A 9,626-nucleotide genomic window follows, 5' to 3' on the forward strand; every position below is an offset into this window, starting at 1 on the left:
TGGAGAAGTTTATTATAGCTTTTCATTTCCATCAAGAGGTATTTTATTCTGGTTCCATATTGGGAATCTTCTTCCGAGCTGGTCGAGGGGTACACCATTACCATATCAAAAATTTTGAAGGAATCTTACTCTTTTATATAGACAGTCTAGGTTCAAAATATGCATTATGTGTATAATTTCTCTGTATCTGAGCAAAGATTTTCCAGACTCCCTTGGGAGCTGGTCTCTTAGTTTGCTTTAGTCCTTCCTGCTTTGAGATCTGGGCAGCTGGGAAAAATCTGTCATGGAAATTTTGTAGCACTGAAAATTTTGGATTAAGTACAGAATCCAAAAGCATTTTTCTCTCACATGGAACTACTTAGATCTTCTGGAATACACAGCTGAACTTTGGTCTTAATGTCTCATCTGCCCTGTGGGTGGGATTTTCAGAGTTTGCAGCTCTTGGACAGGACTCATACACTTCCTGCACCTATTTTCCTATATTGTCCCTTTTCAACAGCCTGAGGCACCTTCAGAATCCGCATGGCTTGGTAGCCCATTTGAGTTCATCAGTAAGTCCTTGACATCAATTGCAAGGAGCATATTTTTCTGTGGAAAGAGAGTTGTATCTGAAAAGAACCACTGTTGGATTTCAAATCTGGGATTAAAAATTCTTATCTGTTGACTTTTTGTCAAAATTTTCTATTATTTTCTCTTCCTCCTCTCAGTTGAGGCTGCCACTCAATAGCAATTATTTAATTTATTCAATACCTTTTGCCATCTGTTTTGAATGCTTTCCTCTGACTTTTCTCACCACATGAAAATTGAAATGTTCAAATTCATTAGCTGGAATTCGTTTGTTTGCAATCATGTCTTGCCTTTTCAGTTATCCTGAGAAGCCAGTGATATACTATCCCTGTACCCTGTTAGGGAAGGTGTATTTCCAGACAAAACTTTCAGAAAACTAAGAAGGCTGCCAGTTAAACAATACTGGTTTGTCAGGAATATGGGGTGGATCTCATCACTATGCAACTCCTGCATAGTCTGTAAAAATTTACAGCTGAGTTTTGATAGGATATACTGTGGTTAAGTAACTTCAAGAGCAGGTGGTATTCCACCAAAAAACCTGATCTTTGATGATGTGAGAGCACACAGTAGAGCTCCAGATGGGGAAAAGGATGTTTGAAAGTGGCATTTTTTCCAATTTTGCTATGGTTGCTATGGCTGTCCATTCTCCATGCAAATAAAAACAATGAGAAGTGCAGGCCTCTCCTGCATAGCTCCATTCTCGAGAGATTTGCTTTGACTTACTGAGAAACAGTCTGTACTCTGCCTGCATTTGGTCTGCCTATGCATCTCCTGTCTTTATGCCACTAACAGCAAAGTTTCTGGCTATGATGATGTGATGCAACCATCTAAAGCTGAGTTTTTTGCTTCTGCTGAAGGTAAGAGATTGGTGGTTTGAGAAGCAATTGTGAGGATGGGGAAGGGGGGCATGTGCAGCTCTGTGGTTCGCTGCCTGGGTGATGGTCGCTTGACTCATTGTAGCAGTAGTTTGTTTCTTGGTGGAGAAGGTGCTGGGGTATTTTTTGGAACAACATCCTCTTCCTAGGAAAAGACTTTGTTTTGTTAACTATTATTATTGCTATCCTAGTAAAAAAACCCACCAAACCTTTTGATTTCCTTAAATAAAAAACATATTGTGGTGATGGAGGAAGAAGACTCAACTTCAGTCCTCTAAACCAGAAGCAACTTCAAGATGATGAAAAATTTCAAAAGAAATCATCTTCAGAGCGCTCTGATCTAATCAACCTTCCCAGCAGCACAGAGCCCCTGAGCAGGGTAACATTGTGCATCTCCTGTTTCCTGGCCTCTCTTGGATGTTATTCTGCAGATGCACTAATTGCTGACCACCTCCCCTGTCAGGGAGGATGAGGATGGGGTCTCTCCCCTTGATTCTGTAACTTCTGTCATTTCAGAATAGCTGGTCCCAGGACTAAGAGAATGAAAAGCAGATGAATGTTGCTGCCTGTTTTGAGCTTCCCCTCCCCCCTCCCAAAGACATGTGCTCATAGCTCCTTTGTTCCAAGCGCGGGCAAAGCCAAATGTAACTCAGACTCTTCAGCAGTGTCTGATTGGCCGGTCACCCCGGGTCCGCCCCCAGTCCTCCCCCTTTCCCCTTCTCCTAATAAAAGATGGTCGAGGGGAGGCAAACGCCCTCTCTCAGCTCAGCTACTTTCCTGTAAACATCTCTGGTCATCTGTCTCATTTGAAGGCTTCTAACTGCAGGGAATTGAGCGAGCAGGGAGCTATATTTCTCCCTCTTTGCTTCTGCTGATGGTATTTGCTCTGCAGCTGATTCAGGTACCGATTTTAGAGCTACTAAAGTGCTAGATTGCCCGTGCTACCTCTCAAGGCTGCTCGAGGCTTTCTAAGGCATTGAAATACAAGCGCTAGCCGGTATAAAGCTGAAAAGATACCTTCCACATTTGGCGCCCAGCGTGCTATCTCTGAACTCCGGTTCTGAGAGATTTTCAGGGTGTCCCGGCAGCTGTATCTGCTGGAGTTAGCTCTGCACGTCCTGCTGTGCCAGCTCTGTGTGGCGAGGTGTTACTTTTTGTGTAACATCGAGCCCAGAGCCTCAGCCTGTACCCTCCCCCACGCCACGTGGCGAGGGAACGGCTGGAAAGCAGAAGACCCTTCTCGCGTTTTTTTTTTCTCCGGACCTGCTTTCCTGTGATAAATCCAGAATTCTGGTGAGTATCTCCCTGCTGATTTAGGGGCTCCTGTCTTAAGCTGGTGCCGGTGCAAACTTTCTCTTTTTTTTCCTCCTTTTTGGCGAGTTGGGGTTGAGGTTTGGTGGTGCATTTATAATGGGATCTGAAGTTTCTGCACACCATAGAGAAATATACCACCAAGTTCAAAGTTACCTTTCTTTAACTGGGCATAAATACCCTAAAAATCTAGTTCAATCTTTTGTACAATGGCTTTTTCAGTACTTTCCTAATCTGACCTCCGAAGACATAAGATCTGCTGAATTTTGGGATAAGGTGGGGAGAAAACTCTCCTCTCTGAGGCGTGCAGGAGATGAAACAGTTTCAAAATTCTTTCCTCTCCTGTTACTAAGTTATACTTTGCCGGAGAAAAAAGGCAGTACATGAAAAGCCACTGCAAAACCCCCCTGTTAATTCCCTTATACCCTCTTCCAACCCCTGTGTCCCGGACCCCTCTTCCCCTACGCTGGAAAACACAGCTAGAGCAGACTGCTTCTCAGCACAGGAGAGCTATCGTCCTCCTGGCTCACCCGTGTTTCCTCAGCACCCTGCCTTGGATGGGAATCCGGAGCCCATCCCAGGACCTTCCCGACCCCTTTTCTCCACTCCCTTTTCCCCAGTTTCTAGCCCTCATGTTTCAAGCGCGCGTAAAAACCCCTTCTCCCCTGATCTCTTTGTTCCCAGGGACGGCCATTGCCACGTGCTCGCAGCCCGGGAAAAAACCCCTCCCCCCAACCGCCTTTCTCCCAGTTTGTTTGTCTCCAGTAATGGCGGACGCAATGTTCCTTCCTCTCCAAACTACACCTCCCACAATCCCTTTCTCCCCATCCCACAAATCCCTTCTTGTCCCCATCCCCTCCCACTCCTGTGTTACAACCTGACCCCGCCCCCAACCCCGCCCCCACAGCGTCGTGTTTCACCCCTCCCTCTGTTCCCGCCCACGGCTCAAGTGCCGCCCCTGCCTCCCACAACCCCGCCCCCGACCCCTCCCCTCCTCCGGCCGTGTCCCCGCCTCCACTCCCCGCCCCTGCCCCTCCACTCCCCGCCCCTGCCCCTCCACTCCCCGCCCCTGCTTCCCATTGTCCCGCCCCAGGTTCCCACAGTCCTGTAACCGCCCCTCTGAATCCGGGAACCCATGGCTACCAGGAAGTAACTCCAACTGCTTCTACTACACTCTCTTGTACTAGCAATGGAGCTAACCCTGACTGGAAACCCCTTTCTTATTCTGATATTAAGGATTTGTGCAAGGCAATTAAGGAGTTTGGAATGCATAGTAATTATTTTAAGAGCCTTTTAAGTGCTACTTTTGCAACTCACTTACTTGTACCTCATGATTTACTTACATTAATGCAAACTCTTCTCACACCTGGTGATTTTATGGTGTGGAAAAAGCAATGGAAAATAATTTTATCTGATTTATTAAAAATTTTGTGGCAAACTCCAGATAATTACCTGGATTTTGAAAACAATTATATCACATTAGACCTTTATCTGGTGACAATAATATGGCAAATCCTCAAAAACAAGCAATGCTTATCCCTCGTCCAGTTCTTACTGAAATCACACGTGCTGCTGAAAAGGCCTTAACATTATTACCATCTCAAACTCCTAATTCTCATTATACCACCATCAAGCAATCGCCAAATGAAAATATTATTCACTTTTATAACCGTTTGTACGAAGCTGTCTCTTCCCAGGTCCCTAATCCTGACCTCCAACAAGCGCTCCTACTCGAACTTCTCCAAGTTAATACGAATGATGCTTGCAAACAAGTCATTCTCACTCTCCCGCTGTATCCTCCTCCTACTGTTGAATCCATCCTTGAAGTCTGTACGAAGAAGGTGCAGCTGAACACAGCTGCTCCCTTTTTGAAAAAAGTGGGGATGGTTGGGGAGGTTGTGGAGAATGTTACAGGTACAGGAGAAACTCAATCGCGCGGTAACTTTGTATGCTATCGTTGTCAGAAAAAGGGACATGTAGCTCGCAATTGCAGAGCAATTATAACTGCTGATAAAAACTCTCCAAAGACTGTTTCCCCAGGTCAACAGCAGGGAAACTAGCGACTCAACGTGTCCTAACAGCTCCGCGTTCAGACATAAATAGGGCTGCAGACAAAGCAACTTGGACTTCTGGACTCAGGTTTAAGGTAACCTGTGATAAAGCACACCATTTCAACAACAACAAACAGACTGTAATACCCATTTCATTCCAGAATGTGGACCACATGCCAGAATTTACATACCTTTTTGTTATTGGGGACACTCGGGAAACACCTGCTGGGATAGAGGTTATACCCACACTCATGAAAATGAATCAGAACGGGTGTTCTAACCTAATGGTACAATGTATATATCCACCGTACTTTATGCCTAAAGGTCAAGTCATTGCACAGGCCTTTCCACTGCCCAAATACCTGCCCACAGATGGTCATATCCCAGCCATCTGTTGGACTGAGGTTTTGGGAAACGACAAACCTGTAATAGAATGTAAGCTCCGTTACAAATCACATAAAATCAGTATAATGGGAATGATAGACACAGGTGCTGATGTGTCTGTCATTCCATTTGATAAGTGGCCTACGCAATGGGAATTGCAATCTCAGGGCATCATACAAGGGATTGGAGGTACCCAAATTGCAAAGCAGTCCAAACACACCATCCAAATTGAAGGTCCTGAAGGACAAATAGCAACACTTCGTCCGTATGTCCTAGACACCAAATTCACCCTGTGGGGAAGGGATGCCATGTCTCAGTGGGGAACAAAAATTGATATCACGCCTAGGCATCAAAATTTTCCCTTGCAGGCCACTGAAGCAGAGTGCCATCCACATAAATTAACTTGGAAAACAGATGAACCCGTGTGGGTTAACCAGTGGTCGTTAAAAAAAGAAAACTTAGAGGCACTCAAAACATTAGTGGCTGAACAATTGGCTAAAGGAAATATAGTTCCAACTAACAGCCCATGGAACACACCCGTGTTTGTAATACAAAAACCGGGAAAGAACAAATATAGGCTACTCCAAGATCTTAGAGAAGTTAATAAGGTTATTGAAGACATGGGACCCCTTCAACCAGGTATGCCATCACCTTCAATGCTCCCACAACATTGGCATTTAGCTGTTCTTGACATTAAAGATTGCTTCTTTCATATTCCACTCCACCCTGCAGATGCCCCCCGATTTGCATTTTCTGTACCATCTCTTAATCGCGAAACTCCCATGGAACGTTATCATTGGCTTGTGCTTCCCCAAGGTATGAAAAATTCCCCAACTCTGTGCCAAGAGTATATTGCTAAAATTCTATCTCCCATCTGTGCCAAGGCAGAGAAAGCCATCATCCTGCATTACATGGATGATGTGCTGGTGTGTGCTCCCAATAATCAGTATCTCGAGCAGACACTTAACATGGTGGTTGAGGCCCTAGAGGCCAAGGGCTTTGAATTACAACCTGAAAAAATGCAGAGAACAAGCCCTTGGAAATACCTCGGACTCAAAATCACAGAAACCTCTATCACCCCAACACCTGTCACCATTAATAATAACCCAAAAACATTAGAGGAAGTGCAACAGATCTGTGGGACACTGAAGTATTTAAGGTCATGGTTAGGACTCACCACAGAGGATGTAGCTCCTATTGCAAACCTAGTAAAAGGGGAAGGCGGTTCAGCATCCCCTAGATCCCTGACAGAAGAGGCAAGGCAGTCTCTCAAAAAGATACAAGAGCTCATTTCCACCAGACAAGCGCACAGGTATCAGCCCTCCCTACCCTTTAAGCTTGTCATTCTAGGGAAGGTACCACGCTTTCATGGCCTCATATTTCAGTGGGACAAAGAGCAGAAGGAACCCCTCATCATAATTGAATGGGTATTCCTTCCACTCCAACCTCCTAAAACCATCACACAGCCACAAGAACTAATGGCAAAAATTATCATGAAGGGTAGAGCAAGGCTCCGCACCCTGGCAGGATGTGACTTTGCATGCATCTATTTACCTGTAACAACTGACGCATTAGATCACCTACTCCAAAATAATATAAATTTACAATTTGCATTAGATAGTTACTCAGGCCAAATCTCAAATCATTACCCAAAACATGACATGTTTAATCTGCCATTCTCTTTCATCCCTCGAGAGATTCAAAGTAGAAAACCCCTCGATGCGATTACTGTTTTTACTGATGCCTCAGGAAAAAGTAAGAAGTCCGTGGTCACATGGAAAAATCCAAAGACGCAAAAGTGGGAATCTGACATCGAGGTAATCCAGGGATCACCACAAGTAGCTGAATTAGCAGCTGTTGTTAGAGCATTTGAGAGGTTCAAAGAACCCTTTAATTTGGTCACAGACTCAGCATATGTAGCTGGAGTAACTGTTAGAGCTGAGCATGCTCTCCTAAAAGAAATCTCAAACAAGAAAATTTATGATTTACTCTCAAAATTAATTTATCTGGTTTCCCACAGAGAGCATCCCTATTTTGTCATGCATGTGAGGTCACATACAAACGTGCCAGGATTTATTGCGGAGGGCAATTGTAGAGCTGATGCTCTGGCTATGCCAGCAGACATAGTTCTATCAGCCGACTTACCAAAGCTCCCCCAAGTTTTTGAACAAGCAAAATTGAGCCATGCCATGTACCATCAAAATATTCCTGCTCTTATCCGCATGTTCCATCTGTCGCGGACACAAGCAAAAGCAATAGTGGCAACATGTCCCAACTGCCAGAAGCTACAGCTTCCATCACTGGGCATGGGGGTCAATCCCAGAGGCGTTAATAGTGGTGAAGTGTGGCAAATGGACGTCACACATTTCCCTGAATTTGGGAGATTAAAATACGTTCATGTTTCTATTGATACCTTCTCTGGTGCTATGTATGCCTCTGCACATGCAGGTGAAAAGGCTAAGGATGTTGAAAAACATCTTGTCCAAGCTTTTGCTGTGCTCGGTATACCTGAGGAGATAAAAACTGATAATGGACCTGCCTACACCTCCCAGGAGTTTAAAAACTTTCGTCAGCAGTGGGGATTTCGACATGTTACAGGTATTCCTCACTCCCCAACTGGACAAGGCATTGTTGAACGTGCCCATCAAACCCTCAAGCGAATGCTGCTACAACAATCAGGGACCACCAAACTCAACTCACCTGTCCTCAGACTCAGCAAAGCACTGTTTACCATAAACTTCCTGAATGGCACCTTTGAGGATCCAAACCCTCCCATCTATCGTCATTTCCAGAACACCAGGAGACAGAAACTGCAGGAAAATCCAGAAGTCCTGATCCGGGACCCAGAGACTCAAAAAATCCAAGGACCGTACAAACTTGTAACTTGGGGACGTGGGTATGCCAGTGTATCTACCCCTCAAGGACTGAGATGGATCCCAGGCAAGTGGGTAAAACCTTATGTCACTTCCTCAAAAGTTAAGGAGGTTAAAACTGCCTCCTGGAAGACACGCCGTAAAAAGAATCCTGATTTTGCACCTTCATGTAAACCCCCTACTGCAGATCTTTATGTTAATCCCTTAAGTTAAGTTGCACTGTTTTGCACTCAGGTTTTTGCACTGTATTTTGTAAACCTTTGTCCTGATACTCCATACCATAGATGTCCTGACTAAACCCCTGAGTTTTGACTGGGGAACTAGTTTAAAGGCATCCTAGGTACTGTCGAGTTGTAGGGACGATAGATTACAATTATATTTTGCAATGTTTTGTTACTGTTCTATGCACTTTTAAGTTACTAAGAGTTACAACCCAGCTTTAAAGAAAAAAAAATAGGGAATTGTTGCTGCCTGTTTTGAGCTTCCCCTCCCCCCTCCCAAAGACATGTGCTCATAGCTCCTTTGTTCCAAGCGCGGGCAAAGCCAAATGTAACTCAGACTCTTCAGCAGTGTCTGATTGGCCGGTCACCCCGGGTCCGCCCCCAGTCCTCCCCCTTTCCCCTTCTCCTAATAAAAGATGGTCGAGGGGAGGCAAACGCCCTCTCTCAGCTCAGCTACTTTCCTGTAAACATCTCTGGTCATCTGTCTCATTTGAAGGCTTCTAACTGCAGGGAATTGAGCGAGCAGGGAGCTATATTTCTCCCTCTTTGCTTCTGCTGATGGTATTTGCTCTGCAGCTGATTCAGGTACCGATTTTAGAGCTACTAAAGTGCTAGATTGCCCGTGCTACCTCTCAAGGCTGCTCGAGGCTTTCTAAGGCATTGAAATACAAGCGCTAGCCGGTATAAAGCTGAAAAGATACCTTCCACAGATGAATATAACCACTGTTTGCTTGTTTTATAGGTCTGGGCTGAGAGTAGTTACAAGTGGTTCCTCACTCAGCTGTTAACTTGAAGAGATTTGACAACCAGATGAAACATGGAACAGAATCTAGCTGAAAATATTCACAATGACCTGGAGGATTTCATGAGAAAAAGAATATAGTGTTATCTATTCTTCTGTTTGTTGTAGTTCTTTCAATGCATTTTATTTCAACTACACTGGCATTATTAGGACAAATAAATATTGTTTATTTTAAAAAGTGCTTCTGGTTTTCTGGTTTTGTTTATTTTTTCTCCATCCCTCCTGCCATGTTAACAAATTAGCTACTCTGCTGGGAATGGATGAAAATAGCTCAATCTATCCATCTGAAAAGCACATACATTTTAAGAGGAAGGAGTAAGATTTTTATATGCAAGCCTAGAAGAACACAGTGAGATCTGCCTCTAGGAATCTTTTTCACATATGATAGGAAGTCATGCTCTTCTTCACAACGTATCTTTCTCTATAACATCATACTAGTTTTCTTTATACTTAGCAGCCTGTCTTGTTTGATCAATCAAATATTACAAGCTCCAAGTTACCTTTTTTGTAACATCCTACATTCAAGCTACTGATTTCAGCGT

General features: G+C 44.3%; 1 long non-coding RNA gene across 1 annotated transcript; it reads left to right on the forward strand.

Annotated features, from left to right (window-relative positions):
* Nucleotides 1-1,002: 1,002 nt before the first annotated feature.
* Nucleotides 1,003-9,265, forward strand: LOC116441198. Its single transcript, XR_004238953.1, has 2 exons — nt 1,003-1,424; nt 9,025-9,265. It is a non-coding gene; the product is annotated as an uncharacterized LOC116441198 (long non-coding RNA).
* The last annotated feature ends 361 nt before the right edge of the window (nt 9,266-9,626 follow it).

Source organism: Corvus moneduloides, chromosome 1 (genome assembly GCF_009650955.1).
Source record: "Corvus moneduloides isolate bCorMon1 chromosome 1, bCorMon1.pri, whole genome shotgun sequence".
Lineage (NCBI taxonomy): Eukaryota > Metazoa > Chordata > Aves > Passeriformes > Corvidae > Corvus > Corvus moneduloides.